Here is a 14,679-nt window from a genome sequence, read left to right as displayed (position 1 = left end):
TCGTCGATGTACGTTATATTTCCACCTCCGGTTCAAGCGGAAGTGAAATGGAGCGGACGCAGGCTCAATTAAACCTCCGCCAGCGGTATCTCCTATAAGTCAGAGATGGAGTGAGTCTCGAACGGGTTCATAAATTCGTAGTTTTATCACAAGTAATGAAGTGTTTTGCCAAAGCTGTTTGTCCTTTGGTGGCTTTCAACATCTTGGGCTGCTCTTACGCCTACAACATGCCAATTTCGGAAGCAAGTTACAGATTTATACAGCCTGTTTTGAGCATTCATTCACCTGAATCGAATGCGAGTTTAATATGGTTGCAACATGGTGTGGTTACTGATGAGTGATCAAAGAAGTCTAATATCCAGTAATCCAGAAGATTACGTTGTACGTGATGTCAAACCATGGTATCATTAAGTGTTTCTTCGAATTTGACTTTATGTTGTCCCAATTGCCCAGAATGTTCTGGAATGAATCAGTCACTTAGAACTACAAGATGGAAGAACGGGAGAATAAAATAAGATGAACCATGTCGCCTTTACGATTAACAAACAATGTGTTACTAGTTAGTAAAGTATATGTTTGTGACCAGAGACACCAAATAATTGCACATGATCCTTCTGTTTTGCCACAAGTTAAAGGTATATTGCCAATTCCATTCGTCTTATTTCACAAGGCTGGAGTGACGAGAGAACTGCATACAGTAGCTTTATAAATCTCATGCAAATGCTGGGTTAACGATAAGTGAAATTCTAACTCTTTGGCTACAGACGTATGATACCTATGGTTCCTGAAAAGAAGCTTATGTCTCTGCATGGAAAAAAAATTCAAGCGTTAGTCTTTGTTTTCCAGAGTTTGACCAAAAATTTCAACAACCAGGTGAGAAGATCAATTATCCTTTTACATAACCAGGAATTATTTTGAGAAGGAGCATCTATATACAAAGAGTATGTGTCAAATGACAGCCAGAAAGTGGCTAAGTTGTGATCATATGTTTAAAGTGTCTTCAAATATTGGATTTTGGTTAAATAAGAGATGGGTGAAGCTATATGATACATTATTTATTGTCCTTAACTAATGAGGAGGGAAGTGTGTTAAGCTGGAGGCTGTGTAAACGAACCAAGTTTTCATCTATTGAAAATGTTTTGCAACTCATAAAAGACAGGCTAGATAAACAGGAACAAAAGCCAACAATGTTCTTTTTAGATAATTGCTGTTCCTGGCATGAGTTTGAAAATGATTTCACGTGAGTGATGGTCGAATGACCTGTGATGCACACATTTGGAGTCAACATTGTACTGTGCTAATTGATTGTATACTCAGATGTACTGCTTTTACTTAAAGAAATGTTGATATGATGCTGGTTTAAAATAATTTTAATTCTAGTCTTCAAAAAGTGAAAAAAATTTCAGAAAAGTGTAATAATTCTAAGCAAGACTAAGGCTGGATCGGGATGACACACATGTAACATTTCAGTAGAGTACACTGAAGAAATAATATCCAATTCAATCGTAATGTATATCAATTACCAATTACATCGAATGAATTTGGTGAAACAAAAAGTCTTACGAGAAGTTTTCAAACCAAGTAAAATAGACAAAATTAATTACTGAGTCACGTAATGGTTAATGCGCTTAAAACCTCTTTAAATTCTCCCAGCATAGAAGGCAATTAATACACAAATTAAAGTGAAAAAGATTGAAATAACCAAAGCACAGTACTTGTGATCTAACTGCATGCTGATCAAACTGGGCTGTATTACTTAGCAGATGAAAGGCTAAAAAAGGATGTGAGGCTTTTTCCATATTTGTATAGGTTCCCAAGAGAATCTACATTGAAGTTGGACTAAAGAAAATATTTCGACAAATGTTCTGGCCAAGTTTCATCAAAATATCACAGAATTACATACATTTTGAGTTCATTTAAGTAGAGCTAACTTGCGTAAAGACAGACATCAAGGTTTCGGTCTCCAAAGAAATTTAGTTTAGGTTTTTTGTTGAGCATCAAGGTTAAAATGCCAGGTGTTCAAAAAAAGCCATATTTATTATTTATTTATTTACTTCATTTTTCATGATTGTTTGTATCTTCTGGTCAGAAATGTCCAGATGTTAATAAGCACATTTCCTCTCACTTTCACACATTCTCCTTTTTTACTTGGGCGTGTTTCAGTGTGCTACAAAGTAGGGAAAGGATTTTTGACAGCATTCTCCTGTCTAAGTAATCTTTGTTGGATGTCTTTTGAAACCTACCATGCTAGATAGGGAAAAGCAACTGTAGAATTTAGGGTTTGAATCAATCAATCAATTCAATCAATAAATTTATTTCAACTCACTCAAATACAGTGTACTAGAGAAGATTATAATTATTACAGTAGTGTTACAAATATCATTGTAAGGAATATGGTACAATAGGAGAACAGAAAAAGAGAAATTAAAAATAATTTACAATTCCTGATTGTAACGAAGGATATCTAAGAATTGAGGAAGGAGAGGAAGAAAAGAATATTTGAATACGTTTGTTAGTTGTGTGGAGTTTGGGGCACCCAAATAGTTTTAAGAACTTTGCGAGTGGGTGTCCTAGAACAAAACATTCAAACCAAGGGAATACTATGTTAATAACAATTTAATAACTATTAAGAATAAAAGATATTTACACAAACTATTTAACACCATTGTGACCATTTATCATAGAATTCTTTATATTTTGACAAAATCTAAAAATTAAGGGGAATGATTAATTTTGTTTAACATTAATTGGTAATGAATTCCAGAGTGTGGTACAACTGTAACGCAGAGAAGAATACCATATTGAGTTGTTTGAACTGGGTTTACAAACAGGTTTTCATTCAGTAATTGACATGTATAATGTGAATGGACAGAAGATATTGCCTTAAAGTAATTAGTAAAACAGGAAGGAGTTTTTTTTCTGGGACCACTGATAAACAAAAGAAAGAATCTCAAGATCAATTATATCAGAGAAATTTAAGAGGGTTGAGAGATTTCAGTAGTGGTTCTGAGTGTGATGCTGGTTCAGAAAATGTCTTAATTCTGAGTATACGCTTTTGTAAAGTAATCACTGGCTTTAAATAAGTGGGATAGGTTAAACCCCAAACTAGGATACCACAAGTGAGAAAGGGGTAGATTAGCAAATAATAAAGCATATGAAGTATATCTGTGCCAACATAGTACCTCAATCTTGAGAAGATTCCTACTGTTTATTACAGTTTTAGGTAGAGCTTATCAATATGATTCTTCCATGTCAGATTTTAGTCAAAGAATGAATTAAATAATTTACCTTTAGTTATCAAAATTTTTGAAACAAAGAAAATACCACAGCCAAACTCATTGTGGTCAATTGAGTAACGCATAGATTCAGTGATACCTAAAAGTGTGGGATTAGTTGAACACTACTGTGTAAAGTCAAACTGAAGTGAGTAGAGAATATTATGGCATTCAAGATAACCATAGAGGCTCTTATACATAGCTTTTTCAGATATTTTGCCTAAAACGGGTAGCACTGATATTGGCCTACAATTATCTTTGTCTTGTCCAGAGCCTTTCTTGAAAACTGGAGGAACTCTTGCCAATTCAAGTTTATTTTGAAGAGTGCCACAGAGAAAAGAATCATTAATTAGGAATGAAAGAAGTGGAGAAATATTGGTTTTAGGAATTTTTAGCAATCTGACTGGAAAACTGCGAAGGCCAATAGACTTATCATTGATATGTAAGACTCAACTTCAAATGAAGTGATAGGGGAAAGGAACATTGATTCAGGAAAATTGCCATTTAGAAAAGAGGTAGGAGAGCCACTTCCCCTGTGGAATATCTTTATCAGTGTTTCTACCCGGGATAGGGTTAACAAAAAAAATGTTAAAGATGTTGGCAATAGCACAAGGATTGTCAATAGATTTACTGCCACTTTCTAAAAGGGTAGGGATATAGTTGGCTTCAACTTTACTAATGTTTATGATTGATCCAATTCCTGACCAGATTTTTAAAATCTTTTTCCGATTACACAGAAACTAATTCTTCAAGTTATTAGACTTGCCGGCCTTAATATCTTTAACAACAGTATTCCTGAATTTCTTATGAAGAGATATCAGATTTGGATCTGGTTCCTTACTTTTCATCACCTGGGAATACAGCTTATCTCTGCATGTTATCTTAGCAAGTATGTCTTATGTAATCCATGGTTTAGTAGATAGCTTTATTCATGCTTAGAGAGCTTCCTGTATGGTGCATGACAAGTAATAAACTGGAAGACTTGATCATAAAAAACGTCAAGTTTAGTCATCTAAATTACTATTTCAAATGTTAACCCAGTCAAGTAGTGAGAGATCCCCAGTAAAATTTCCTTCATCAAACAACAGTAATCATTTTTGTAAAAGTTTAGAGTTTTATAATTTAACTTAACATTATCTACAATAAAAAATTTGGAAAGATGAGCAGAGACTCTTAGCCTACTTAGGACTAGGTTACCACTAGTAGCACTCGGATCTTTCAGTAATGCGTGTTGGTTGTAGGAAATCATTGGATTTCAGATGGCTTTTCCAGTTTAATAGGTCAATATTAAAGTCTCTCATAAGGAACATAATCTTATTTCCTCTTGATAACAGAGATAAAATTGACTCAAGTGTTCCTCAAACCTGACAGGATTGAAAGACAGTTATACTAAGGGCAATAAATTGCCACACCACCAGTAGCAGATCTGGAGAGTTAGGAATGAAGTGTGAAACCATCCAGATGAACATTCATTTTGAAACCTGTTTTAAAGTTTTTCCTGGTTTCACTTATGCCTATGACATAAAAAGGAATATTCAGCAATGCAAGTGATAGTCTTAAGGGTCCTCCAAGTAAAGAGAGCGAAACGAGAGAGAAAATGGCTGGAAATCACCTACGCGATTATAATTATTTCAGAAGTGTTACAAATATCAATATAAGGAATACAGTACAATACGAGAACAGAAAAAAATCTGAAAATAATTCAGAATTTATGATTGTTACTATGGATATCTAAAAATTGAAGAAGGAGAGGAAGAAAATAATATTTAAATACATATGTTACTTTTGTGGAGTTGCGGCAACCAAATAGTTCAAAAAACTAATCCAGTGGGTGTCCCAGAACAAAAAATTCAAACAAAGGGAATACAGTATTTATTTAATAATAATTTAGGTAAAAGAGTATAACTTTTATACTAACTATTAAGAATAAAATATATTTACACAAACCATTTAACACTATTATAACTATCAATCATAGAATTCTTTATATTTTGAAGAAATCTAGAAAAGGGAGTGATTTGTTTAACATTAATTAGTTATGAATTCCAGAGTGTGGTACATGTGTAATGAACTTCTAGGGAACAAATACCATATGATTTGTTTGAACTGGGTTTACAAACAGATTCTCAATCAGTGATTGATGTGTATAATGTGAATAAACAGAAGATATTGGCTTAAAGTAATTAGTAAAATAGGAAGGAGTGTTTTAATGGGACCACTGATAAATAAAAGAAAGAATCTCAAGATGAATTATATCAGAGAATTTTGAAGAGGTTGAGAGATTTCAGCAGTGGTTCTGAGTGTAATGCTGGTTCAGAAAATGTCATAATGCTGAGTATACGCTTTTGTAAAGTAATCACTGGCTTTAAATACGTGGGATGTGTTAAACCCAAACTTAAGGATACCATATGTGAGAAAGGGGTAGATTAGGGAATAATATATGATTCTTCCATGTCAGACTCGAGTCAAAGGTAACACCGAGATACTTTACCATGGAAACTTGTTAGATATTCAAACATCAATCACTAGATTAAATGAATTGTGTGGTATTTTTTTTTTTTTGGAATGTAAGAGAATAAAATTTGTGTTAGTCTGTTAGATTTCATCCACTCTGCAACTGCTTTTAGCACACTATTTAACTTTAGTTCAAGATTGTTAAAGTTCTTACAAGAGCAGTAAATGTTAGTGTCATATGCAAATAAGTGAAAGGTAAGCAATTTTGAAGCATTAGGTAAGTCATTGATTTATAACAAAAACAAAAAGGGTCCAACAACAGATCCTATAGGAACCCCACAAGTGACTGATGGGGAATCAGTGTCATAACGAAGCCGAAAAGGGACGATCCAAAAATATTTTTCAAATCCCGAAAAATATTTCAAATCGCAATATTTATTTTAAACTCACAGTCGAAAAGTTTGACAAATCCAAAGATACTTTGCAAATCCAAAATAATATTTAGAAATCCAAAAAAATTTTTTCAAAATCCGAAAATATTTAGTGAATCCAGAAGAATATTTTGAAATTCAAAAGAATATTTTCAAAATCCGAAAATATTTTGCAAATCCAAAAAAATATTTTGTCACGTGCTCTTTGTGCCAGCAGTCACCCAGCGTTTTCTTGCCATATCCCGCATCATCCCGCATACAAAATGGCAAAGGAACGAGGATAGAACATGTTCTGTCATAAATGTGGAAGAGAATGTGGGAACAATGAAACATTCTGCCGTTGTTGTGGAACACTAAAATGGCATGAAGAGGAAAGTGTGTTGTCCAGCTCGGGAGACTAAAGACTGGCTATAGAACATTACTTTAGTAAGGGAATTCATTACGAGACCATTGTTCACTTTCTGGCAGAATACCATGGGATTTCAATGAACGTGAGGACTTTGAAGAGAAGGCTACGTCACAAAGAAACACAAAGAAACAAGTTACAAAGAAACCACCTTCATTCAGAACACACTGTTCGGGAAATAGTTAGACGAGAAATTGTTGTAAAATGGGGTTGACAGGCCTACACGACTCCCCAGCGCGCGTTTAGAGTAGCCTATTCAAAGTTTGGCCCCATTGAGTATGTCTTTGGGTGACCGTCCTCTTTTGTAAGATACGAGAAACGGATTTTTGTATATTTCGTTGAGTAGTGGTTGTGTTTCTATTAAATATCAGTGTCCCATGAGAATTTGCTCTAGGTTTGGCACTGATGGTTGGTATTGTGTGACACAAAAGGCAAGACTCGTTGGTTCGTCTTTTGTTTCTGTTGAAGAGCTAATTTCCTTTTTTTTAATTCACTTCTGAGAGGGCTGTGCTAATGAGGTCCTCTCGGTAGCCTCTCTTTAGCAAATGCACTTCATTTGTAATTTTCTCCTCAAATATTGTTTGAGAGGAGTTTGTTCTTAGAAGTCTAAGGGTCTCCCCTATTATGAAGTCTCTTATAATTCCTTGTGGGTGACAGGAACTATAGTGTGTATACAGAAATGTCTCAGTCTGTTTAAAATGAGTACACACATCAGGGATTACGTCTATTTTGAATCGTTCGCCTCTATAGATGTACAGCTATTTATTTCACTGTCTCGATCGTTAAGTTGTCTTGATTGCTTTCAGCTTGCACCACGCGCGCTGATTCGATCGTACTACAGTACTTAGTGTTCCCATTTAACACAATTTTTTGGGATTTCAAAATATAGTTTTGGATTTGCAAAATATTTTCGGATTTTGAAAAAATTTTTTTGGATTTCTAAATATTTTTTTGGATTTGCAAAATATCTTTGGATTTGTCAAACTTTTCGACAGTGATTTTAAAATAGATATTGCGATTTGAAATATTTTTCGGAATTTGAAAAATATTTTTGGATTGTCCCTTTTCGGCTTCTGTAGTGTCATGACCAGTAACACACAAATTGTTCTCTGTTGGATAGATAACATTGAAACCTGTCATAGACTTTACCTCTTTCTCCATAATGATGTAATTTCAACAAAAGAATAGATTGATTTACTGTATCAAAGGCTTTTTATAAATCAATGAAAATACCACAGCCAAACTCATTGTTGTCAATTGAGTAACAAATAGATTCAGTGATACTTATAAGTGTGTCAGTTGGTTGAACACTTCTTCCTGAAGCCAGAATGAAGTGAGTGGAGAATATTATGACATTCAAGATAACCATAGAGGCACTTATACATACCTTTTCCATATATTTTCCTTAAAACAGATAGCACTGATATTGGCCTATAATTATCTTTGTCTTGTCCAGAGCCTTTCTTGAAAACCAGAGTAACCCTTTTCAATTTAAGTTCATTTGGAAAAATGCCACAGAGAAAAGAATCATTAAGAAGAACTTTTAGCAATCTGACTGGAATACTGCAAGGGCCTATAGATTTGTTAGTGTCGATTTGAGATATGTAGGTAGACCTTCCAACTCTCATGATGTCGTCGTGAGACTCACGATTTCAAGACTCATCTTATGGTCTCACGATTTAACTTCCAAATCTCACGGTTTTCCACAATGAAATAGACGCTCGAGGAGCATTCACTCGGGTTTCATTTAAAGCCATAGCATTCGCACAAAACACGAGTACAATTCTAATATACATTCTATGCATAGCGAGATCTGAATTGTTGTACTTTTATTGACACTGTAACAGTATTATGTTCCTGTACAGTGGTCATATTTAACACTTATTCGAGTAGATGACAGTAATCATCATGTCTTCTATTAAGTACTTACAACTCCATGGGAGGAGCAAACCAACATTCACGATATATCGCTTGTATAATAGTAATATTGGTTATATACGAAAGACCAAATCGTACTTTACAAGTATTGAACCCAATAAAAACCAATAACAGAAACAGGATTTTTAACGCAAGAGCTAAGCTTAAATATTTAACCTTACTATTCAAGTTGCATCTGTCAGTATCCTAATCCAATTCGCTGTTGTTGGCGCCACCTTCGAAAATATGTTCGCGAACATTCTAATTTTATCAGCAAGTGAGGTGTTCGTCTCCGCATCATAGTTTGTTGTTACATCGGCTGTTCCAGTTTTGCCAGAGTTTTCGTAATTTGAACTCGCATATGGCTCATTTGTTATCTCGCAAGAACTAGTATGAACTTTGCACATTTGGCTAGCTTTCGAGCCATAGAGTTCGTGGACCGGACCATTCCGAAAACGCCCGACATCATTTAGCGTGGGTCCACCACAAACGGCGTGTGCGTTTGTATGTGAGATGAGCGTATAAGAAAGGAATCTTCGCCACATGGTCTTCACCAAACACAGTATTCTGTAAATTATTTACAAAGAGCGAGTTCGTGACAACGTACCGAAAGTTGTCACACTCTCATCCCCAGTTTCCGCAGTTTAAGCAAGGAACGCCTGAGACCATGACCCCCCTTTTGGCGACTGACAACGCCTTGCATTTTAAGACTCAGCTTTCCTACGAAAGCCCGATTGAGTACAATCCCAATCAGATACGGCCTAAAATCTACTCAATTTATAAAATAATAGTTGCGAATGGCCACGTGCATTTCTCCTCACTGGGAATCTCTGCCGAGCTATTTTTAAACCTCGCTCTTACGTCCAATAAGAGCGTGAAGTTCCCTTGGAAGGCTTTATTTCATGTGATCAGCATGGCGAAACGAACTGAGCGATCCTCTGAAAAGGTCCAAGACCCTCCTGTCGGTGTTTCATGCAATGATGAGCACAAATAAGCGCCACATAATTAAGGTACTTGTTTGTCTAATTTGTGTTAATTAATGCTAAAAGGGCACTAATTATGGCACTTTGAACACTGCTACGTATAATTGTTAGCGTTGAGATTCCTTCGTTTTGAAACATTTTTTGCAAATCTCACTATTTGGTCCTGAAAATTTGTTTTGTAGTTTTATACCAGCTGAAACACAATGGATACATCTCGTTAAAATACTTGGAAAGTTTGTTGATGTTAAAGATTATTCAGATTCATGAATTAGATAATTTAAACTGGGAGGAAAAGTCAAGGTTGATTCAGAGTGACCGGGTGACATGTGCACAAGATTTTAGTTACCAATTCAATCAGTTTTTAAGGCGCTTTCTAATGAGCAATGCTGCTCCCTTAGGAAAAATGTCAGGCTTGTTTCAGAGTTGAATACCAGCAGAGAGGTTCACCACATATTTGTATGTTAATTTGACTTGAAGATGCACCAGTGTATTATTGATCAAATAATCACTTGTGAAAAATCAGTTAATGATCCAGAACTGGGACTGCTTGTCAACAAACCGATTCATAAGCACTCTCAAACTCGTGTAAAAAATCAAAGATGGATTGCAGATTTAATTATTCACAGCCTCTACTGAAATCAACCAGCATTTTACATTCTATTGGCAGTGATGTTTCTGAAAGTGACATATTAGAAAACATAAAGAAAATTGCAAACATATCAGTAAGCATTAGAATGATATGAAAGAGGTGGATGACATCACTTTTGATCAAATGCTAATTAATCTGAACATCACTGAACAAAACTACTATTATCTTGCTATTTGATCCAACCTAAACTCTCCCACCATATTTCTGAAAAGAAATCCTAATGAACAACTACAACAGTGTCTGTCTAAGTGCATGGAGAGCAAATATGGATATAATATAGTTTGTTTTGGATGTTTATGCTTGTGCAATGTACGTTGTATCATACATTTCAAAAGCCCAGAAGGGAATGAGTCAGCCTTTTACAACAAGCATGTGAGGGGGCAAAGAGAGGAAATTACAGCATAATTAGAGAGAGATATTGAGAATAAATTTTTCAATAGTGGGGAGATCAGTGCTCAAGAGGCAGTTTACATATAGTTCATCAGCTACCAACAAGGAAAAGCTCTAGAGAGGTGATTTTTATCACCACTTCACCCCCTGAAAAGAAAGCTCAGCTTTTGAAACAAATGAATGAAATAGAAGAAATGGAGGATGACTCTGAAGACATTCACTCTACTGGTCTTATTAAGAGATACACAGAAAGACCAACAAGCATAGAGAATGTTACTGGCTGATTGGGCTGCATTGTATAATTCACCCAAAAACTCATTGGGGAAAAATCTAAAAGTTTGAACACAGATAACCTCCTACTTGAAACAGGGAAAGATGATGATGATGATGATGAATTTGCTGATTTTGACTTCACACTTTAGGCAAGCACAATGCAAAAATTGCAAAACCAAAGCAGCATATAAAGCCTAGAATAATTAGATGTGTTTGGTTCAATGTGAAATCTTACTCTAAAGAACATTTCCGTGAACTGATTATGCTTTTTACCTGTTGGTGAAATGAAAAAGCTGATTTAATAGGCAGTAGCTCTTCATATCAGGAGCATTTCCTTCTTTTGAAAGAAAAAGTAGACAAACAAATGCATCAGTATGCTGTCTGCAGTGAAGATATGAATGACATTGAACAGCATTTACACGACACAGAAGTTAGTGATTCCCAGTATGACTTAGTAGCACCAAATGCACAAAATGTTGAACTGCAAGATGAAGGAAGCTCTTGGTAATGAAGATTTACATTCTGATTTCAATGAACATTGACCTTTCAGATGACTTCAAAATTCCTTCCACATCACGCCACAATGAGCCACCTATATTAATCAGTGAATTACCAGATGATGGTTATCGTGGAATGGTTTAGATTTTAAATAAAAAGGAAAAAGAATTTTTTTATGACATTTTGCACCAGAGTAAAACCACAGAAACTCCTTTTTATTGCTTTCTGAGTAGTGGAGCTGGTGTGGGCAAATCACATCTTCTAAAAGCCTTGGATCAGGCAGCCCTTAAGTATTTTAACACAAGAGCTGGCAATGATTTTCATCAAATTAAGGTCTTACTAAAGGTTCAACTGGGAAAGCTACTTACAACATTAAAGGTAAAACTATTCACAGTGCATTTGCTATTCCTGCCTATCAGTCATTGAAAAATTACAAACAATATATCTTGACTTAAATTGACAAAACACCTTGACAACTCACTTTGGAGGTGTCAAATTGATATTCTTGGATGAAATTTGAATATATTTGCCATACAGCTTAACAATAGGCTTAAAGATAGTAAGGGTTGCAAAGATGATTTTGATGGTGTTTCTTTTATCACCATTGGTGATTTGTTTCAGTTAGAACCAGTAATGGTGACTACATATTTAAAGACCTCCAAAATTCAGTTTACACAGTTCTTGCTCCAATTCTCTGGCAATAGCACTTTTCAATGTCTGATCTCACTTAGATCATGTGGCAAAGAGATAGCGAGTTGTTTGCAGAACTTTTTAATTGGTTAAATATGTGAAGGTAAACACACAGTAAGTGACATTGTAAAACTGAAGGAAAGAGTTGTGTGATAAGACACAAACAACCCATTTGATGCACCCCACCTATATAAACAAAATGCAAACTAGGGTAGGTTAATTTAATGATGAAGTACATAATGTAGCTGTTGGAAACAAATACAGAGTCACAGCACTAGACAGTGTTATGGAACTAACTCTTCTGAGGTTTGAAGAAAAATATTGAGACAAAATTAATTTGAAATGACCCAAGAAAAACTGAGGAGTTGGTATTGAACCTCTACCTAAATGCTGAAGGTAAATTCAGCATGTAATGAATATGTGAACTGAAGATGGCATAACAAACTCATGGTGCTGGGAATATTATCAAATTTGTACAACTAAATCAGCAAAGCAAACACTCAGGCATAGTTTGGGTACAGTTTGATCACTCAGATTTTGGTAAAAAAACTAGACATGAGAACAGACATCTCTATACCCAAGGAATTGACCAGAAGGCATGGACTCCAGTAAAATCAGTTACCATACAGTTTTTTGTTGGTAAAAACAAAGAAACTCAAGTTGTCAGAAAACAGTTTCCATTATGCCCTGCAGCAGCAGAAACAGTTCATAGATCACATGGGGATACTCAAACTAAAATTGTTGTCAACTTAAGTACTAAAACAACCATTCCACCTTTGAAGGCTTATATATAACTGATCTCTGTGAAGACAAAATTGTTATCCATGCCACTGTTGAGAAAGAAATGGAGTGATTAAGAACAACTGCTAAACTTAAACTTTGTATATCACCACTTAATGGCATAACTAGTTCAATTCTAAAAATCTGTTACCTGAATGCAAGATCACTGCGTAGACACAAGGCATATGCAAAGACTTAAACTATTCAAGTTCTGATATCATTTTTTTTTGCAGATACAAGATTTAGTTCCCAAGATTCTTCTGACAAATATAACATAGTTGGTTAAATAACATCTCTTTTGAGATGACAGTCCACATACATACTGTAGTCTTGGATCAAGACCTTTTGGTGGTACAGCTATGTTTAGCAAAATCCTATATTGCCCTGGATATCCCTACTGTCACAATGTACATGGTATTGAAATAATTGGGATTGAAGTCACAATTTGTGAGAACTGTACAGTCTTGGGTATTTATTGCTCTCCAAAATTTCCCAGAGGACAACTTTGTCAGGCAGTCTCAGAAGTGTTAGATACCATTTTGACAGAGAACAACATTATTATTGGAGACTTAAATGTAAATTGCCTTATGAGGCAGACAAGCTACCTTTGTGGAATTTACTATTTAGAGATAAATGTTAGAAACAGTTTATATCAACATACACAACTTACAATAGAACATTAATTGATCATATATTTACAAACATCTCGCTTAAATATACAAGGAGGTGTTTTAGAGACTTCACAGATCATAACGCAATATGGGCCTCATTTCTTAGTGCTATTAACTGATTATTTTTTATGGAAAATTCAGACCGATTTAAAGACAAAAAAAAAAAGAAATTGATACCCCGTAGTGATTCAAAGAATGTTAATAAACTCAGTCAGCCAGAGTCTTGGTCACATTAGGCAAGGCTGTACATTACTGTCAAATGAAAATTAGACAGTTAACATACATGTATAGATTCATATTTGAAACCGACCACACAAATGACAAGATTGCTTTCATTTAATTAGAAATCAGCAGTAACAGTACTAATAGCAATAATAATTAGAGCAGTAATTTTCATAATAATAAAGTAAACAAACTGTCTTTGATTTGATAGCTAGTCAAGAAGTGGCTTGTGAAATGTGAGTCATTATCCAGTATCACCAGTTGTTACGAATTTAATTTTACTAAATCCATTTAGTAGACCTGTTTTTCATAGGACTATCATTGTAGTACTGTTACAATTTCAAAATTCATGTTCCTTTTTTCCCCTTCTCTTCAAACAGACTTCATTCAGAGGCATCACTTAGAGAGGACATGTGTACATGACAACAGCACTGTCTTACAGTTCTCCTCCGATGAAGAATACAGCTTACTGAACACTCAGTCTCTCAAGATTATTTCAAGTTACTTCTGTCAAGTAACCACAGCAAAACAACATACTGCACAATGCATGTTACTTCAACTACAAAGTTATACTTGGATCACTTTGACCTGCACTTTTATTTCATACGGATATTACATGATACAGATATTTTATTTTATACGGATTCCATGAACGACTTCATGATGCATACCTGAGCTTTAAGAAGTTCTTGGACAACACTCAGGAGTATATCTCCCGCCATATTTCGCATTGTTGTTTAGTTCTCGCCATTAACTTGGATGACGTGACACATTGTGCACACGGTTGGTGCATATATTTAACGCGGCTCTTTTTTTTCCCGCTCGTTCTTTTTATGTATGTCTCTTGCCTTCGGTCAATAAACGTCTTCTCTTGCTCGGAGTTTCGGCTCAACTTATTGGTGTCCGGCAGACGCGATTGTGACTTTCGTCAGCTTCTGCAGATGGGGAGCTTTCTTTCGATTTTTTCGTTTATCGGGCATCGTAAGGGAGTTAGAATTGGAGTAATATTGTTAAATTTATTGCATTCACAAATGCACTTT

The 14,679-nt window shown here is 35.1% G+C and overlaps 1 protein-coding gene and 1 long non-coding RNA gene across 3 annotated transcripts in view; one reads left to right on the top strand and one right to left on the bottom strand.

Annotated features, from left to right (window-relative positions):
• Positions 1-14,679, bottom strand: part of LOC111325904 (uncharacterized) — a 217,500-nt gene that overhangs the window by 90,750 nt on the left and 112,071 nt on the right. The window lies entirely within an intron of this gene.
• LOC148742664 (uncharacterized) lies at positions 123-14,519 on the top strand. 2 transcript variants are annotated; one of them, XR_016000398.1, is made up of 2 exons: positions 123-873; positions 14,020-14,519. It is a non-coding gene; the product is annotated as an uncharacterized LOC148742664 (long non-coding RNA). The 2 variants fall into 2 exon arrangements; XR_016000396.1 differs by lacking the exon at positions 123-873 and adding an exon at positions 9,202-9,493.

Source organism: Stylophora pistillata, chromosome 1 (assembly GCF_964205215.1).
Source record: "Stylophora pistillata chromosome 1, jaStyPist1.2, whole genome shotgun sequence".
In the NCBI taxonomy this organism is placed as follows: Eukaryota; Metazoa; Cnidaria; class Anthozoa; order Scleractinia; family Pocilloporidae; genus Stylophora; species Stylophora pistillata.
This window is presented reverse-complemented; position numbering and strand designations above follow the sequence as displayed.